General features: G+C 43.4%; 1 protein-coding gene across 2 annotated transcripts in view; it reads right to left on the reverse strand.

Annotated features, from left to right (window-relative positions):
* CHD6 (chromodomain helicase DNA binding protein 6) overlaps nucleotides 1–13,380 on the reverse strand; it is a 145,402-nt gene extending 132,022 nt beyond the window's left edge. For both annotated transcript variants that reach the window (XM_084887512.1, XM_084887511.1), the window contains exon 1: nucleotides 13,170–13,380. The gene's annotated coding sequence lies outside the window, so the exon portion shown is untranslated. The remainder of the gene's footprint in view (nucleotides 1–13,169) is intronic.
* Nucleotides 13,381–13,717: the final 337 nt, after the last annotated feature.

Genomic DNA, 13,717 nt, shown 5'->3' on the forward strand with positions numbered 1-13,717 from the left:
AAGAATCCCAGTGACATTTTAAGACACTAGCGGAAAAAAGGAAATTTCACAACTTCTTCTACCACATTAAGGATCTAGACACATTGGCAATAATATCAGAAGGAAGCCTCTGTCCATCTCTCTAGCAATTATAACTTAATTTAATTATTCTGCAGCCTACGTGGCAAACTCTTCTTCATCCTTCAAAACCAAATTCAGATGTTAACTCTCCTGGGAAGTTCTTCTTAACCTCGCACCCTCCTCTGTTCCTTTTAATGTTTCCGTATACTTTATTTCACTGCAGTTTAAATATTGATCGTGTTTATTCTGGCATTCTTACACCTCTATACTGTAATCACATCTCTCACCCCAGCACCAAGCGCATGGCAGAGTACTTTGGAGGCATGCAAATATCTGTTGAACTGACTACCGCCGACCAAACCCTACCATTTAAATGTCTAACTACAGAATCCTAAAATAAGTAATATTTCCCAGATAAGGCATAGTCTGTACTTAAGAAGAGTGAGTGAAAAAAAAAACTATAAATATTCTCTAGGACAATGTTATTTTTAGTATTGTAGTCACCGGCCTCTAAGAGTGAACTTCAGAGAAGCAACGTAGAGACTGAATGACTTAAATGAAGATCATGGGGCCTGCCAGACAGGCTCTGCTACAGAAGAGAGGTGTGGTACAGCAGACGTGGTCCCAGAAGCAGTGGGTTCATTCACTTCAAGGCAGGCTCTCCAAGTTCCTATACTTACATTCCATGGAAGAACAAGTAACCATGTGATCCTAAACAGTTTCTTTCTTTCTTTTTTTTTAAATATATATTTTATTGATTTTTTTACAGGGAGGAAGGGAGAGGGATAGAGAGAAACATCGATGAGAGAGAAACATGGATCAGCTGCCTCCTGCACACCCCCTACTGGGGATGTGCCCGCAACCAAGGTACATGCCCTTGACCGGAATCGAACCTGGGACCCCTCAGTCCGCAGGCCGACGCTCTATCCACTGAGCAACACCGGATTCGGCCCTAAATAGTTTCTTTACCTCTCTGGGCCTCAATTTGTTTCATTAGTAAAATGGGGGTGGGATGTGGGGGATAATAACACAACCTACAACTTCCCACACTTTTAAAGGGTTAAATGAGAGAATAAATGTAAAATACTTAGTACCTAGCATATAGCAAACACTTGATAAATGTTCGCTCTAATTATTCTGCTGCTCTAGGATGGGATGGGGATGCCTGGGGTTTTATCTGGTCCTATCATATTCAAGTACAGGATTGGGAAAGACAAGTGCTAATAAGAGACAATCACCCTTGATACTAGAACTTTAAGGGCATCTGAAGGAAGGGATGAAACAGAGGTAAGTGTAAGCTTTGGCATGAAGTTATCATGGGCAGAGTCCATAGTCTGTATATAATAATGGGTACTGAGAAAGCACAGCATAGAGAATGACAGCAAACTCTAGTGCTTAAGAATGTAGGGCTCAAACTGCCTGGGTTACTAGTTCTGCAATTACAGACAACTTAATTCCGGTCTCATCTACCCAACTGCTAAATGGGCTCAGTATTAGCACTTAGCCATGAGCATAAACGAAAATAATTCACATGCATTCATCAGGATGTGCAGTTAAAACTCCATTTTAAAAACTCAGTGGCACCCTGGCTGACATGCTCAGCGGTTAGAGCCTCAGCCCCAGCACTGAAGGGTTGCAGGTTTGATTTCTGGTCAAGAGCATGTACTGGGTTGCAGTTTTGATCCCTAGCCCTGGTCAGGGTGCATGCAGGGTGGTAACCAATTGATGTGTCTCACATCGATGTTTCTCTCTCCTTCCCTCCCTCCCTCCCTTCATTCTCTCTAAAACTCAATGGAAAGAAATACTTTGGATGAGGATTACCAAAAACAAACAAACAAAAATCTCAGTGGTTTAAAGCATTTGCTTACTTGCTTATATTACATAACCATTGCAGATTTCTTTCAGGGGAAAAAAAAGTTATCTGCCTCGAAGTGTCTCACATCATTTCCACTCTGCTTTGGATATTGAAATGTGAGTGGAAATGATATCCAAAGCAGTCATACAGCCATGCTCAACTTCAAGGTGATGGACAAATGCAGTCTGACAATGTACCTAGGAGAAAGAGAATATTGGTGAATGGTCCTGATGACCACCACACCCTGAAAGAGCCGACGACCATACCTGGCATAGCTGCTATTATTATTATGATTATTGAGGGGATCTGGGAAAAACCTATCCTAATAACCCTAAGTCATAAAGCTGAGCAGATGTGAAAAAAATCTATCATGCATGTTATTTGTAATAAAGCAAAGGTGAATTTCATCATAATATAATAGAGAGGCATGCCACAAAGTTTCCAGTAAGCAAAATATAGTAAACAGAGCTACCAAAGGGAAGGACATGACAAAATGTTTCTAATAAACAAGAGTTACCAAAATAGTACCACTCATTCTTACTCATTCAAGACATGTAAAATTTCATTATTATCTTTATTTTTAAGAACATAAAAAAAAAATTACGTAGATTTTCACAAATTTATTTCTAATCTCAAAACACTCCTTCCCTATATTTTCCCCAAAAGTTCTTAAGGGAAATTCTTTTATATGGGTTTTCATCAGGGCAGTGGTCGGCAAACTCATTAATCAACAGAGCCAAATATCAATAGTACAATAACAACTGAAATTTCTTTTGAGAGCCAAATTTTTAAAACTTAAACTTCTTCTAACACCACTTCTTCAAAATAGGCTCGCCCAGGCCGTGGTATTTTGTGGAAGAGCCACACTCAAGGGGCCAAAGTACCGCATGTGGCTCGTGAGCCGCAGTTTGCCGGCCACTGATAGGGAAAGAGTCGAATTCTAATCCTAACTTGGCCATAGACCAATTCATGGCATCGAAAAATATTTACATGACTAGGACTCTGTGCATCATCCATAATTGGATTGGATGGCCTCTTAAGTCCCTTCCCACTCCACTCTGATGCAAGTCTGAGAAGCTGGAAAGAGGCTTTGACTTAGAAGAACCTAGTTAATATGCTGAATTGTGTGAAAACTGATAATGCTTAAATCTTGAACCAGAAATAACTGCCACGACCACACCTATAATGGTGGCAACAAACTTTGTTCAAGAGTGAACATGAAGCAAGTCAGTACCCAGGGAGAGCCCTGCTGGCATGAGATGCTGCAGTCAGAGCACAGAGGAGGGAACAGAGTCTGACTATCATGTATAAATAAGGAGACTGGGCATGGCTTATGAAATCCATCTTCCAGTAACATCTCATACCACATTCCAGCCGCAGCCATGGAACCAGTGACAGTGATAGGTACAAACGTGAACAAGGAACTTTCAACTATCAGATCTCAAACCCCACAGATTGGGTTTTTCCAAGCCTTTAAGACCCCAAAGCAATAATCCAATATAAGCTTAGAAACCCTTGGGAGAAAGTCAAACAAAAACAGCCCAAAGCATGTTGCAAAACAATAAGCCCCCAATCAGTGATAATTGTGTCATTTCCGGTTAAACAGAAGCCTCTGCCCAGACAACCATGTCTGAGCATATAAGACGATCATTACAACAAAGCGACAGACACTGCTGTATTAATAATTTTTCCTTTCCTGCAGCCCTGTCCATGATCTTTAAGAAGCCTTCCGATTCCAACATTCTGAGTGTATAGAGTACACTGGGACCCCTTACTGCCTCTCATGCTTCAAGAGTCGCTGCCTAAATGACTAACAATCTCCTGCTTGAAAACCTAACGTCTGGCAACTATATTTAATAAAATTATGGTATGATTAGAAAGATTCATCTTAGTATGCCTGAGCAGAATCTTAAAAAGCTAAGATTCCACATGTGGATCTTCATTTTCCATTCTTTTTTTTTCTTTTTAATCCTCTCCCGAGGAGTGAGGACATTTTCCACTAATTTTTAGAGAGTGGAACAGCGGGTGGGGGGGCAGAGAGAGAGAGAGAGAGAGAGAGAGAGAGAGAGATCAGTGTGAGAAACATTAATTGGTTGCCACCCACACATGCCCCCACTGTGGATGGGGATCAAACCTACAACCCAGGTAGGTACATGCTCTTGAGGGGGAATCAAATGGGTGACCCTCTGGTGCACAGGCCAACACTCTAAGTCATGCTGGCCAGCACTTCATTTATTTCTATAGCCAAGTTTCATTCTACTTGTCAATCACAAAATAATTTCCAATTCTGAAATGGATATTGAACAATATGTTGGAATCATTGTTACCCTTGATTTTTAGGAGTTTAAAATCTAAATTACAGAATTACAGGAAGATGGGGCTGGAGGCAGAGAAGCATAAAAAAGCCCTGAATGAGAAAAGACAAACAACAACAACAAAAACACCCTTTCTTTTAATGAATCAATTTTTAAATATTTGGGAACAGAGGGTAAGTCTCAATCTTTCTAGGGAGACTTCATGAATATTATTAAAAGCAAAAATTACCTTTATAAACTTAAAAACCATCCTCTAAGTAAGCTGAAAAACCAAAATACTTTACATAGAAAAAAATCTCCATTAACTAGTCTAAAGAAATGAGAACCCTCAATAACCAGCATTATATGTTGAGAACTGAAAAATACAGTACTGCCTTTAACAGCTGCCTGTCATGAATCTTTATATGAAAGGAAAATGCTTCAGTTTTTTGTCACAGTCATGAAGGGGTCACTGGGACAACTTTGCTATTTTCAAAACCTTACAAGGCACAAATCTAAATTTATTTTTTGATCCTACTATTTTCTTAACATCAAATTAACTTTTAGATAAAAATAAACAGGTAAATATAAATGGGTATAACATGCCAAATGTTATTAAATGATTTGCTTAGTCTCATTTTAGGCTAAAGAGTAGTCTTGTCCTATAACGTATTTTCCTTTGTAAATGAAGAAAAAAATTCTACTTCCCCCACCTCTAAAAAAGGTTGTGAGGCAGCGAAAGGGTCTAGAGTTTTGCTGTCAAATGCCAATGCCACTAGCCATATGTGGCTATTTAAATTAAATTAATTAATAGTAAGTAAAATTTAAAATTCTGTCCCTCTCTCATACTACCCACCTTTTGCAGGCTCAGAAGCCACATCTGACTAACAGGCCCCACACAGACATAGGACATGTTCCATGACAGCATAAAGTTCTCCTGGACAGTGCTAATCTAGAACACTTTCGCAAATTTTAATGTGCACAAAAATCACCAGGACAGCTTGTTATAACACAAATCACTGGGTCCCCACTCAAGGTAGTTTATTTCAGTCAGTCTGGGATTGGGGCCAAAAATTTCCATGTCTAACAAGCTCTAAGATAATACTAATGTTGCTTATCAGCCTGAGTAGTGTTCTCTATAATGAAGGACTAGTTTTTGCCTTTACCAAATCCATGTGAACCAATACTTTAAAATACTAGAAAAATGAGTTACCAGAAAAAATATATTTTAAACAAGGACCACACTATAAACTTATTCTTTATTATTAGATTCAACAGAAAAATCCTTTTTCTAAAAACTGCTACAAAAGCATCTAAATGCTTCCTTTCAAATTCTGGGCTTACCCGTCACAGACAGGTCACAGACAGTCTAACTTTGAGCAGCCCAGACCTGAGAGCTTATTTTACATTTTTACAATAATCTTCCTGGAGCTGGTCGTTAATGATCCTTTCATACCCTCTATCATTTCCTCAGTGGATTTTTACAACTCAAGGCACACCTGTTAATTCTATTATGCAGAATACCCTTGAGTCCCTTAAAATGACACTATACAGGGTTCGCTGATAGAAGCAATCTGATGGCATCATCAGTTATAATGTGATCCAATTCTGTCACATGGTAAAACATGCATGATGGCTTGACTTTTTCATGCTAACCCATGGTTGAATTTAGGCTGCTAACATTTCAAGAAGGTGTTATGCCAAAATACACAATGAACTTTAATAAAGTCTGTGTTAAATTATGTAAAATTTATTTCAGTCAATAAAATCTAGCTTATCAGATATAACCTTGTAAAAGATTGCTTAGCGTACTGATGGTTTCCTTGAAGCCAAAGTAAAGAGTCCAGGTACACTTCTTTACCAGGTACACGTAGGGGAGGAACTGCCTGAAGCTTACGTGATTTCCCCAATTTACTGTCAAGTCAAACAGATTTTCCAGCTTCTGGTCCAGCCCCACAAATGGACTTTTACGAAAATCTTCAGGGTAACTTCAAGTTCAACCACTTTCTTGAGACACCAATCTTAGGATTTTCTTGTCGCTCTAGAATTTTGTTTTGCCAATTTGCCTGACTTTTTATTAAGTAAATCATAAAATAGGGTTTGGAGAACTTTTATGTGATCCTTTTTCCTATAGTAACAGCTAGTTCAATAGAACTTGACAGATATGCATGTGAAATAAGGTTATACACTCAACCAGACTTTATATTAAGATAAATTCCACTTAAAATGCACAACATTAAAAGAAAAGTTGCTAGGGGGATGGGGTGGGGGGGATAATGGGGAGAAAAGAGACATATGTAATACTTTCAACAATAAAGATTTACTTTAAAAAAGAAGTTGCAAACTATCTCATAAAACATCTGAAGAATACAAAATAAAGGAATTTTTTTTTAATTGCTCCTCTCTCAGTGTATGAAAGAAAACTCCTTTCCTCCCAACATGTTGAATAAAGAGTAACAGAATGAATAAAAAGTAGTACTCAAAGCAAGAAAATGTCAGGAGCTGCTGCCACGGCCACCCTTCCAGTCCCATCTGCAGAGGCAGATGGCTGACAAGGAGGCCCAGGGCCCTCTAAGACTGTCTAGCAATTGACCTCATGCCTCCCGCTTCCACCTTTCCACATCAGGCTGCATGGGCAAGAGTGCGGAACAGCTTCCCAAGTGTAACCAGGCAAGGGAGAAGGCTGGGGAGGACCCCTGCCGGACCCTGCCGGGAGGGTTGCAGAAGTATTTCCCCCAGACCAGGCTCACTGGCCCAGACTGAGACTGACGGTAGGTCCTGCTAAAGGGGGACAAGAGGAGTCAGGCTGCAGGCAAAAGACTATGGCCACACAAGGCAAATGTTCTGAAATGACCTAAATCAATGATCCTTATTGTTTTTGCATGTGCATGAGAAGAGATTGGGGAGAGGACAGGAGAGTCGGAGTCACAAACCCCTCTAAGATCCTAAAAATTTAGCAAAGATTCACCTCACATGAAAGTGCACACACAAACAAAACTTTGCATACCGTTTAGGGGAGTTCACAGACCAAAGACTCTCTAGGGACCCATAAGCCCAGGATAAAAAGTCTCAGCCTTAATAGGTAAGAACTAAAGGTCAATGTTACCACAGTAGTTAGACCTTTTCATCTGAAGCCTGATCTTTTTACATAAAGAATCTTTGAATAAAAAAATAAAGAGATTCTAAAAATAAAGTATCTTGGTCACATGGTATGCAAGATAATCCAAAGCACATTAAAAATGTTGAGGTCCCTGGCTGGTGTGACTTAGTTGAAGTGTCATCCCATACACCAAAAGGTGGTGGATTCAGCTCCCAATCAGAGCGCATAACCAGTTTGCAGGTTTGATCCATGTTTCTCTCACTTATACTCATGACTCTCTCTCTCTCCCTTCCTCACTCTGAAATCAATAACATATATCCTATGTAATAAAAGCACAGAAACCAAAATGGCAGAATGACCAGAACAGAGACCAGAATGGGAGCAGCTCCTTGCCCCAGCCAGCCCCACCCCCCAAAGGGGATTCCCACCCCAATCAGGGGTGTGACCAGCCTGCAAACTGCCTGTGGCCGCTTGCCCCAGCTGACCCCACCCCCAGCAGGGATCCCCACCCCAATTCTGGGCCCCCATCTGGGCAGGCCTGCAGGCCCTGGTCCATGCACCAGGCATCTATCCTATATAATAAAAAGGAAATATGCAAATTGACCTTGACAGCAGAACAACCAGAATGACCACTGGACCAGTCACTATGAGGCGCACTGACCACCTCTCAGTCCCTTTCCCGGGCCAGCAGGCTCCGATCACCCGAGATCACCCAATGGCGAACAGGGATCCGGGGTGGTGGCAGCAGGGGGCGGGGCCAGCTGCAGGCAGCCAGGGAAGATGGCCCTGATTGCAGGCCAGGCCTAGGAACCGTACCTGCGCATGATTTCATGCTCCGGGCCTCTAGTATATATATATATATATATATATATATATATATATATATATATATATATATATATAAATTAACTGAGAAAATACTCTATTAGATCAATGAGTACTTTCCATAAGAATTTTAATAAAGGAGCAGAAAAATTGAAGACTCTCTTTACTTAGTTAGAAAGTTCAATATGTACCCATCACTTTGTAGTTGTTTCATTTCCTGAAGTTATCTTAAAATTCTACTTTCCAGTTTTCTGCACTCTCCCTCTGCGTTTCATGGTTATTACTGTACCAGCTAAGCCTGAACTCCTAAGTCCTAGAACATTCCTACAATGTAGAGACAAGGGGAGAAAAGGGTGCCCACACTGCATTCCAAGATGACTTTTCAGTGACAAATTCTTTAAATGATAAAGTAAAAATGGGCGTGTGCAGGGAAGAACAGAGACAAGGTGTGTCACTTTACCTAGCACCAGACCACGAAAACATGACAGACTCACCGAGTGGCTGTGAAACAGGACAGTTTTTCATCTCTAGCCCCAGAACCTGACTGAGTGCTCCACACACACCAGGTAATCATTCAATGCTCCTTTTTTGCTTCCTTCACAATGATGTCACATTCTGCTGCAAACAAAAATGTTTTCTAGGGAACACATATCTAAGCCCTAGCTATTATTTTATGTATCTCAAAGAGTTTTCAATATACAGTAGCCCCTCTTTCTCCACGCAGTTTTACTTTCTGCGGTTTCAAGCTACCCACAGTCAATCATGGTCCAAAACATTAAAGAGAAAATTCCAGAAATAAACAACTCCTAAGTCTAAACTGCGCACCGTTCTGAGTACTGTAATAAAAATTTCACACCGTTTGCTCTGTCCCACCAGGATATGAATCATCCCTTTGTCCAGTCTATCCACGCTCTGTACACTACCCACCTGTTAGTCACTTAGTAACCATCTGAGTTATCAGAGACACTGTCTAGGTATCACAGTACTTGTGTTCAAGTAACTCTTATACCTCAGAGTAGCCTAACACTGTTGCAATGCCTGTGTCATTCAACTCACTTCATCATATCATACAGGCATTAAATCATCACATCATCAAAGGGGTTAGTACTGCAATAAGATATTTTAAGAGAGATCAGATTACTACTGTATATTGCTATAATTGTTCTATTTTATTTTTGTTGTCCCTCTCTTACTGCACCAATTTTATAAATTCAATTCCCACAGGTATGTATGTATAGGAAAACACATAGTACAGTTGATTCATGAGCAATACATATTTGGACTGCGCTGTTTCAGACACATATTTTTTCAGAAATACTCTATTTGTATTTCCTTTATGATTTTCTTATTAACATCTTTTCTCAAGATTACTTTATTGTAAGAATATGGTATAGAGTACATATAGCATACAAAATATGTGTTAATAGACTGTTTATGACTCAGGGGTCCTCAAACTTTTTAAAGTGGGGGCCAGATCACGGTCCCTCAGAGAGCTGGAGGGCCGGACTATATGAACTACTAATTCCTACTGTAACACCTCGACTGCGCTCACTGCCCAAAAAACCTGGCGGGCCGGATCAGACTCCTCTGAGGGCCGCATGTGGCCCGCAGGCCGTAGTTTGAAGACCCTTGGTTTATGTTATCACTAAGGCTTCCCGTCAACAACAGGCTATCAATTAAGTTATTGGGGAGTCAAAAGTTATGTGTGGATTTTCAACTGCAGAGATGTTCAGCGCCCCTAACCCCCATGTTGTTCAAGGGTCAACTGTACGTATAGGGTTTGGTACTATTTTTTGTCTCAGGCATCCATGGGGGTCTTGGAATATATCCATGTGGATATAGGGGAACTACCATTGTAACCTGGTACTGGAGAAGTCAGGCAAGTACCATGAAATTCACTGGAGCTCTTCCACAGAATTCAACTAAAGCTTGCGTGAGGAATAAAAGAATAAAGAGAACCACTAAATATTTATTAAAAATAAAACTAGTGGCCGAAACCTGTTTGGCTCAGGGGATAGAGCGTCGGCCTGCGGACTGAAAGGTCCCAGGTTCGATTCTGGTCAAGGGCATGTACCTTGGTTATGGGCATATCCCTAGTAGGGGATGTGCAAGAGGCAGATGATTGATGATTCTCTCTCATCGATGTTTCTAACTCTCTATCCCTCTTTCTCTCTGTAAAAAATCAATAAAATATATTTAAAAAAATAAAATAAATAAAACTAGTTTAAGTAAGAAGATTTGGATATCGTCACTGTCCTAATTGCTGTCATTGTCATATACCAAAGATATTTTTTGCAGGTAGAATCCTTGAATCCTAAAACCTGTTCAAAAGGGTTCAGAGCATGAATGGTCCACGTGGGACTCCATCTGGTCATAACTAATACAAAGTCTCTCTATGAAGGTTGAAAAACAAGCCTGAGGATGTGAAACCAGTTTCCCTCCTGGTTTAACACAGGAAGACACAACCATAAACTCTGCTTGGGGGCAAAGCCATACTTTCAAGAAAACCAAAAAACTCCTTTGAAGCTTCTATAAATCAGACACTTCCAAGACACAGTAGCCCAAGGGCCTGTCGTTTCTGATAGGCTTCCTGTAATATAATGAATGGCAACAGTCACAAGTGAGATCTGGTTTCTGAAGAGATAACATTCTACTTCAGATTTCCTTTGGTATTTAAAATAAGTTACCAAAAAAGTAAACAACAAAATGCAAAAAACTATCTGCCAAAGGATTTTCCAGGAATGCAGTGGTGTTAGTCATGGCTCCCCCATTTCACTTAGAACGGGCCTTTCAACATCTTGTGTGGTTCGCATGAAGTATCATACTGAAGAGTCCAGAGAACTTCTAGCGATATTAATAATAAATTCTAAAAATAATTATAAAGAGAATATTAACAAGTCGTGGTAAAAGTGTCATACCGAAAGAGTTTTCACAGCTATAACATCAAAAGGGCTAATGTAAAAAGCAAAGAAATAACTGCGGTATAAAAGATGTGGCTCTAGGCAGACTGTGATACCATGATAAGACAGTCTGGCTGCCGCTCAGGTAGAAGCCCAAATCTATGGCTAGATTTACTTGCCATAGCCAGGCTACAGAAAGAAGGGTATCAAAGTCTAGTTACTATAAGAGAGATTCCAAAGTTAGCAAAACGGAGGGGAAAAAATTATAGAGGATAGCTTTTAATAGCCCATTAATAAAAAAAAAATGTTTAAATAATTCATCACAATTCATCTTGGAAATTGCCCCAGTACAGAAAGCAGTCCAAAACTAATAATTTTATCACTCCGAATTTTCCCAGGCCTGCGGTTACAGTCATGCATGGCTTATACAAAACCACCTGTTCTGGTTGGCATAAACCATGTTACTTGACGATTCATGCCTAATCATGTTATCACACATGAATCTCAAACCTTCCTTCTATTGACAGAGAGCCACAAAGTTCACCAAAACCATCTCCCTGAGTCTGCCAACATGATCTTCCAATTTGGCTTACCCAAATACTCCACCGTGCCATGCAGTTAATGAGTACACATCCGCAGTGAAAAAGATAATTCAGCCTCGGGACCTCAGAATGGTTCCTGTCCAGACTTTTCTAAGGGCCACAAATGTATCCCTACCAAATATGTCAAAATTTGGGGCCTGCTAGGATGGTATTCCTCTACAGTATTTGAGAAACAATAAAATCTCTGGCAATAGTGCAGACATTCTAAAAATTGTTAAAACAAAAAAAAAAATTAAAGTATTTTCTCTGTTCATGCATCTGCTTACACGAGAAAAGGGTCATCTTGAGGGGAGGAGGAGTAGGAATGATGCCCACACATAGCCCCAAAGAGATGCCTGGAGATGCCAAGGACTCGCTAAAATCCTTGGCCAGAATGGTTCAGAAGCCCCTAATTTGGAGCACATGGGCCTACAAGTTCAAAACTGAATTACACTGCCTTATTAGATTCCCACACTATCGAAAACCACATTCCCATCAGTCATAACTGGAACTAGGCATACTTTAGGTCCACAACTATAAGTGCCTGCTTATGTATTTTTAATTGGATCAAATAAAACCGAGGCTGCACACAAACTCAAATTTCAATTATCTCACGAGTGAGGGGGATTTCCTAATAGCATCTTTAAAAAAAAAAAAAACCAAAAACACAAAACGAGTCCGCTGCCAAAAAAAAAAAAAAAAACCCTCTGCACATCTGACAGACAGGTCCCTGGAAATCTGGGTAGCCACAGACTCCGTTACTTCTCCACGGCAAAGGAGATAAACACCCTGGAAGAGGACACAGGCCTGCTTTTTTTAAAGCTCACACACATGCAATCTCATAAAGCATCAAACTTGGCTGCAGGGTTGCTGGGCACCTCCGGGGTGCCAATTTGGGAATTTGGGGGTGGGGGGAGGGCCCTGACTGCGCGCTAGTGCGTAAGCAGCAGGGGACGGGGAGTGCGCGCCCCAGGCCACGCGGGCCCCCGCCGCTCCGGGCGCAGCGGCCCGGCCCCAGCCCCCTCCCCCGCCCCTGCAAACAGACGCAGGACGCCGCCGGGGCAACTTCTCCGCGGGGGCGGCCGCGAATAGCGGTCACCCCCGCCGAGGCGCGGCGCCGCCGGGTTTTGGGGGATCGGGGGGGTCACCCCTCGGCCTGTCCCGAGGGGGGTCCCCCGCACGCCCCGCCCCCGCCCGGCAGGCCCAGGGCCGGGGGCTGCGCGGGCCCGCGCCCCTCCTCCGCGCGGCCCGCAGCACCGCGCTCCCAAGGACGGCCTCCCCCTGCCGAGCGGCCGGAGGGAGGCGGCGCGGCGGCGGCGGCCCCTCTCCTCAGGCCTCAGGCCGCCGCCTGCCCTCCGCCAGGCAGCCCCGCCGCCGCCGCCGGCCCAGCTCGGACCCGGCCCGCCCGGGCCTCGGCGCCGCTGCAGCCTCTCATCCCGACTCCATTCATAGGAGCCACCCCAGCCCGGCCGGCGGGGCGGGGCCGGGGCCCCGCGGACAAGGCCGGCCCCCGGAGGCCGGGGAGAAAAATAAAAAGTTAAGAGGAGAACTTACCTAAAATGGCTCCTGCAGCAGCCAAAATACAAACAGCTATTATTTGGTGAAGTTTAGCTCAGACACCCTGCAAGGACACCCTAACCCGGCGCGGGCCCGCCTCCCTGGCCACCTCATTGGGCCTCGCCAGCCCAAAACACAGAGCCATTGGCCGGCCCGGCTGCCGCTCAGGCGGAAGCCCATTTCAAGCTTGCTTGCAGGGGCGAGTGATGGGCTCGCTCCATTGTGCTTATATTTGCATGGATGTGAGCGCGGCGCTGATTGGCCGGCGCCGGGACCGCCCCGCCCCCTGCCTCGCGCGCCCCCCACGCCTTGGAGACGCCGCTGCGCGCGGCCCCGCCCCCCGGGACGGAGCGGAGGGGCCACGGGGGGCGGGGCGGGGCCGGGGTCCGGGGGCTTTGGGGGCGGGGGCGGGGCCTGGCTCTGCGGACCGCGGGCAGGGGGCGGGACCCGGAGGGCGCGATCGGGGCCGGGGATGGGCCGGCAGGTGGAGGAGGGCTCGCAGGTAGCCCGGCTAGCCATCTGGAAGCCCCGGGCCTGGCGCCTCC

The sequence above is a fragment of the Pipistrellus hanaki genome, assembly GCF_964339955.1.
Source record: "Pipistrellus hanaki genome assembly, chromosome: 6".
NCBI classification, from domain to species: domain Eukaryota; kingdom Metazoa; phylum Chordata; class Mammalia; order Chiroptera; family Vespertilionidae; genus Pipistrellus; species Pipistrellus hanaki.